Below are 6,289 nucleotides of genomic sequence, written 5' to 3'. Positions count from 1 at the left end.
ATTCAGTTCACAGTACGCGTGCGATATATTCCCTATCTATGAATGTGTTTTTCCCCATCCCCCTTTACATCGCCTTTCTTTATGTTGTGTTTGCAGTCCATAGGATGTTTTCTATTCTACAGACTACCATGGCAGCTGCCCTTTGGCTTGTTGTCACAGCGCTGCAGGGCTCCAATTAAAGGATTACTCAAACATGTCCGTGGAGTTTTTCCTTACAACAAGCGACACAAAACATCTTTTATCAGAAAATAACACAAAGCTGCATCCTGCAGGTCCTGACAGATCCAAACATGCAGAAGCATCCTTGTGATGAGATTCCCATTTCATCTACTAAGCCAGTCTGGCTTTTCAAACCACAAATAGTAGTTTGCATTCTGGGTCTTGTAGTTTCAATCTTTTGTGATATATGTACATGGGATTCAAAGCTCCTGCTGAACAAGAGCTGTTTGATTAAACATGCTCATAAACTGTTCCATGACAGGCGTAAAGAGCTGATCCAGGAGTCATTTTTAGGTCAAGCCTCGAATGTGTGTGGTCGTTCACAGGGGCATCTGAAATAACAGTAGATGTTGTAGGACCCAAAGATAATGTGCTGAATGGCTAAACACTTATAAGTGCAAATGTTTGTTTGTGTTCAGCTGTCAGTAGTTGGCTGATTACATCAAAGCAGTGACTGGGCTCTGAACACATTATCTATGCTCCTCCACCAACTCACCTGACTCACTCACAGATTAGCTCCTCCCGCTGGTGCCAAATTGTTTATTTGGGAGGGTGTTACAATGTGCAGCAGCAGGGGAGATAGGATGGCAAGAAAGCAGACTAATAGAACGTTAAAAACAGCGCCTGCAGCAATGGTAAAACTATGACTGGAGCTGTGACAGGAACTCAGTTGTCTGAATGACCTTAATACAGACAGCTCCACTCTTTTCGACCCTCTAACACTGGCACCCAGGGCATGGGTCCAGACCCTTATTGGTGTAAAGAAGGGAGCTGTATATGCATACGCTTCTCATACTGGATACAGAGTTTGATGCCATAATGTCGTTTTTATCACGAGAAGTGTAGTGCTGGAGAAGAAAAGGCATAGTCGTTGATTTGGTTTCCTTAATAGAACTAGAAACTTTCAGATGCGAAAGCTAGGACAATCAGCTTACCCAACAAGAATTTTCAGTTCTATTAAGGACACGGAGGCGAGGATTATGCTTACCTCTTTTCTTTACTGCAACACACAGCAGCCAATAGAAACAATAAAACATAAAAACTACATTTCCCATAAATACAAGCCTCATAATGACCCTCCAATCAGGCTCCACTATCTCATATATAGCACAAAGCACGCAAAGTCTGTCCTCTTTCTTTGCACGTCCATGGCAAGAGAACCTGAAACAAACTCATCCTCGAGAAACTGAGTCCAACAACAACATTCTTCTGAAACAGGAACCTGGAAGGACTAGCACATCGGTGCAGGAAGACTAGACCTCCTCCAACTCTTAGAAGACTGCTCCAACATCTATCAGGTCGGTTTCTCCTCTATAAAGAAGAAGAGAAAGCGGTAACATGTTGACGTATCATACTGTAAAATCCATGCAGGGTGGGACAACATACATTTTTTATTTATATATGATAATAATCAAACACTCCCGGTGGGATAATCCTCGCCTCTTTGTCCTTAATAGAATTGAAAATTCTTGTTGCGTAAGCTAGAAAGTTTTTGGTTCTATGTCAGGACCGGAGGCTTCGGATTATGCTAGTTTAAAGCTGAGCGATCACACTAGAAGCAACATCAACAATTGGCTTATGATAGAACAATTTAAACATAGGGTCTGATGACCAGTCAGCTGCTGTCATTATATCTTCCAATCTGGATCCTGAATTGAAAGCTTTAGAAGCCATAGCTCCACAAATAGAATGAGCTCCAAAAACAGAGACATCTATTCCTGCTTCTTGCAACAACCATCTGACCCATCTCGCGAGAGTCGCTGAGGAAACTGGGCCAAAAGCTTTCTGCAAGGAAATTAACAATTGCCCATTCACATCTCTTTGCAATTCTCTAGAAACATCCTCATAGACTTTTAAACAATTTACCACACATAGTTTGGAAGTATCTCTAAAAGCTGGATAGCTAATACATTTAGAATTTGATTTCGTACGTTTAGAGATGCGAAAAGATACTCCCGTAGGAGTAAAAACTCTACCTGTAATGTCCAAGGCTTTGACATCCAAAACTCTTCTGCATGAAATTAAACAAAGCAGCATAGTCAATTTTGCTGGCAATTGTGTTCTTGAAAGACCTTCATTGGCAGACCAAGCCACCAAGAATCTTAAGATAACGTTGACATCCCAAAGAGATTAATATTTTGGAAGAGGAGGTCGAAGCATATGAACGCCGTGCAATAATTTACAAATTAACGGGTGTTCACCCACTGGTTTACCCTCAACGTGAGGACGTATAGCCGAAATGGCAGATCTAAAATTATTCACTGTCCTGTATGCAAGTCCTGGAGCCACAACATGAGACCAAAAAATTGCTATCATTTGCACTGAGGCCCCCAAGGGATCCACACTCCTTTGACCGCACCAATCCAACCATCTCCGCCAGGCGGAGGCATATCTTTTATGCATGCTAGGTGCCAAGGATTGGAAAAGGAAGAATCTAGTGTCTTCTGAAATTTCAGTACCTTGAGAGGGTGCCCTGATATCCTCCAGGCTATGAGAAATAATTGCTCCTCCAGAATTAGGGGATGAGGATTCCCCATGGGAACCAATAATAGGCTCCTTGAAGAAAGGATTTGAATTGGAGCAGCACAGCATAAGGTCAGTGCCAGCGGAAACCAAGACTGTGCCTTCCAACACGGGGTTACCAGAATCAATTCCGCTCTCTGCCGAATTACTTGCGAGAGAACTCGATGGATCATGGAAAACGGGGGAAAGGCGAAGTGCACATCCCCCGTCCAGTCTTGGAGAAAGGCATCGGAGCTGAGGGCATTCGGATCCGGTCTCCAAATGAAGAAAAGTGGGAGATGAGAATTCAACCGGGAAGCAAAAAGATCTATTTTGCACGGGCCCCAGAGATGATTCAGGAATTGAAATACCCTGGGATGGAGATGCCAATCGCTGGCATCTCTCAGATGCCTGGAATTCCAGTCCGCCAATATATTCACTTTCCCCGGAATATATTGCGCTGACACAGAAATCTGATGAGCTAGGCAAAAATACCAGAAGTCTTTGGCAATCTCTGCCAACATCCTGTACTGGGTTCCCCCCAACTTGTTGATATATCGAACTGCTTAAATATTGTCCATTTTCAGGAGAATACAACTTTTCGATTTGGATGGGGACAACTTCTTCACTGCAAAAGAACCCGCCAGAAGTTCTAAGCAATTGATGTGCATCTGAAGCTTCTCTGGGGACCCCCATCTCTATCTGGTCACACCTGGCACCCCAGCCCCATCTGCGGACGTCTGACTCTATGACCACTTCCGGAACCGAGGCGAAAATCGCCCTGCCATTCCAAGCGTCCATATGATTCAGCCACCACTGAAGCTCCGCCCGGGCTTCGTGAGACAGGACAATCAATTCGGAGTACGTCAGACCTTTGCGAAGATGGAGAATCTTTAACCTTTAAAGGGCACAATAGTGTAGGGGTCCCGGAAAAATGGCCTGAATAGATGGTGCTAGGAGGCCCACCAGACGGGCAAGTACTCTCAAGGAAATCGAATGAGCAGACAAAGCTTTCCTCAACTCTTTCTTTATAGCAAGTCTTTTGGTCAATGGCAATTTCAACAGAGTTGCGATGGAATCTATCCTGAACCCTAAGAATTTTATGTTCTGTACTGGTTGTAGCTGAGATTTCTCCACATTTATAATGAAGCCGAGATCTTGTAGGAGCTGCATTGTCCATGAAAGATGAAGACGAGCAAGAAGCTCCTCTTGGGTCATAATGAGAATGTCGTCTAGATAAATTATCAGACAAACTCCTTTTTCCCATAACCACTGCATCACCGGTTGCATTACTTTTGTGAAGCACCAAGGGGCTGAAGAAAGACCGAAAGGGAGGGCGGAAAATTCGTAACATCAGTTTCTCCAAAGGAATTGAAGAAATCTGTGATGTGTGGCAAATATTGGAATGGTCAAATACGCATCTCTGAGATCCAGGCGGACCATCCAATCTCCTTCCTGTAAAAGATTTCTGAGAAGATGGATACCTTCCATCTTGAAGTGTTGATACACTATCCAGAAGTTGAAATGTCTCAGGTTGAGAACTAAACGAGACCCCCCTCCCTTCTTCTGAACCAGAAAAATTGTACTTATAAAACCTCCTGGGTGAGGACATGATTCGACAATCGTGCCTTTTTGGAGCAGGGTCCCTAATTCTTGATCTATGAAAAGCATCTCTTGTTGGGAAAAACTGAGAGGAGGCGGGATCTCGGATTGACGGGTCTCTGAAAAAAACTCTAGATGATAGCCTGAAATTGCGTCCAACACCCAAGCGTCTTGAGTAATCAAAAGCCAATTTTGAACAAATAGATTCACTTTCCCCCCCAAAACAACATCTTTGTAAGATATTAGATTTACCTGCTTGAGAGGTGTTTTGTCTGTAGTATCCTCCTCTGTGAGGTCCTCTGGGGTTACGACCCTTGTAACCGTGACTTCTATTTGGGTAGAAGTTGGAATTGGGCTGATAAGTGGACTCTCCACAGTTTCTTTGGTAGGGGCGAGAGGTGTGGGAGGAGAAGCGGCCTGACGAGCGACCTCTGAAACACTCACCCTATGAAAAAGGCCACTGTTAAACACTTTTTAAATAGAAGTCTGGGCCTTGTCTAATGCTGAAAATGTAGCGACGTATTTGGCAAGGTCCTTGATGAACCTGTTGCCGAACAAAAGGCCTTTGGCAGCCATTCCAGCGTCCGCTGAAGCCAGTTCTGCAAGTTTTGGGTCGATGCGTAGTAAAAATGTTTTCCTGCGTTCAGTGGAGATTGAACAATTAGCATTGCCCAGCAGGCAAATGGTCCTTAGTGCCCATTCCAGCAAAGTGTCTGGGTCAATGGGTTCCTGCGATTCTTTGGCCTGGATTGCTAGGTCCAGGATTTTAGTTAGAGGACCAGAGATATCCAGACGTTTGTCCTGGCAACCGCGCCAGTCTCTGTCAATACCCTTCTTCGGGTCTTTGGAGAACTTCTCAAGATATGTTATCATGTGTAGGCAGCCACTTCCGGACACTGAGTCCATTCTGTTGATTTGGGATAAATGATATTGTCTGGATCGAAGAGCAAGTTCTTCGCAGGAGGGGTAGAAAGGTCAGATTTTTCATAATGGCGTTTTTTGCATTTGCGCTTGCCTTTGCGTTTATCAGAAGAGGACTTATCTTCAGAATCATATGTGGAAGAGGTGTCCGAGGAATTGCGTCCTGATTGCGTCATTGAATCAGCTCCCTGATCGAAAAAGGCACCATATTCATGCTCATTTAATACTGTGTTAATGGTATGCTCAAAGGGGTCCAAATCAGACCGGCCAGACTCGATTATTTCGACCTCATTTGGTATGGGGTTCCCCGAGCCTGTGCCAAAACGCCTGCGCAAAGGCTGAGCAAAAGGTTGCAAAGTCTTCACTATGGCCTTATTTACAGAGTCTTGCACATGGTAATCAAGAGCCTCGACCAGGCGTTCCTCCATGTGTTGGCCTTCTGTATACTCCCCAAAATAATCATCCTGATGTGCCATGTTGGCAATTTGAGGCAATTTCAAGCAGCGGTCCCAATTATATTGCTGTAAAAAAGTCAGCAGGGGGGGGGGGGGAGCCCTTGTGCCAAAAGGTCTAACAGACCTCTCTCTGCCGGTGAAAAGAAGAAAACAATCAGGGGAGAAGGGGCCTGGCACGTTATCCCCTCGAGCAAGGCTCTCACAGTATTATTGCAGCCCCCAACGGGCGTATGAGGGGAGCTTGGAATCGGCAGGTGTCCAGCTCTCAAGGCTGCCAATCGGGCGCTGGCAAACTCGAAAGATTCGAGGTTTGCGCAAACGCAGCCACAGAAAGCTGACTGTGCTGCGGAGGCCGCGCTTCCCCAGAGGCCCCCCACTGAAGCAAAGCGGTCTGAAAGACCGTTTCCTAGCAACGCGGCAAAGCCACTAAAAGGAAAATTATAACGGCGCTTGAAGGCAATTGCCGCACTCGTTAAAACTACATAAGCAAACACTATGAGAAAATGATAAAATGTACAAATACACAGAATGAGGCACTTATCTCTTGTGCGAAGCAGCAAAGAAAGAGGAGGGACTTTGCATGCTTTGTG

Source organism: Pleurodeles waltl, chromosome 9 (genome assembly GCF_031143425.1).
Source record: "Pleurodeles waltl isolate 20211129_DDA chromosome 9, aPleWal1.hap1.20221129, whole genome shotgun sequence".
NCBI lineage: Eukaryota > Metazoa > Chordata > Amphibia > Caudata > Salamandridae > Pleurodeles > Pleurodeles waltl.
The sequence above is the reverse complement of the archived record's forward strand: the minus strand, read 5'-3'. Positions refer to the sequence as shown.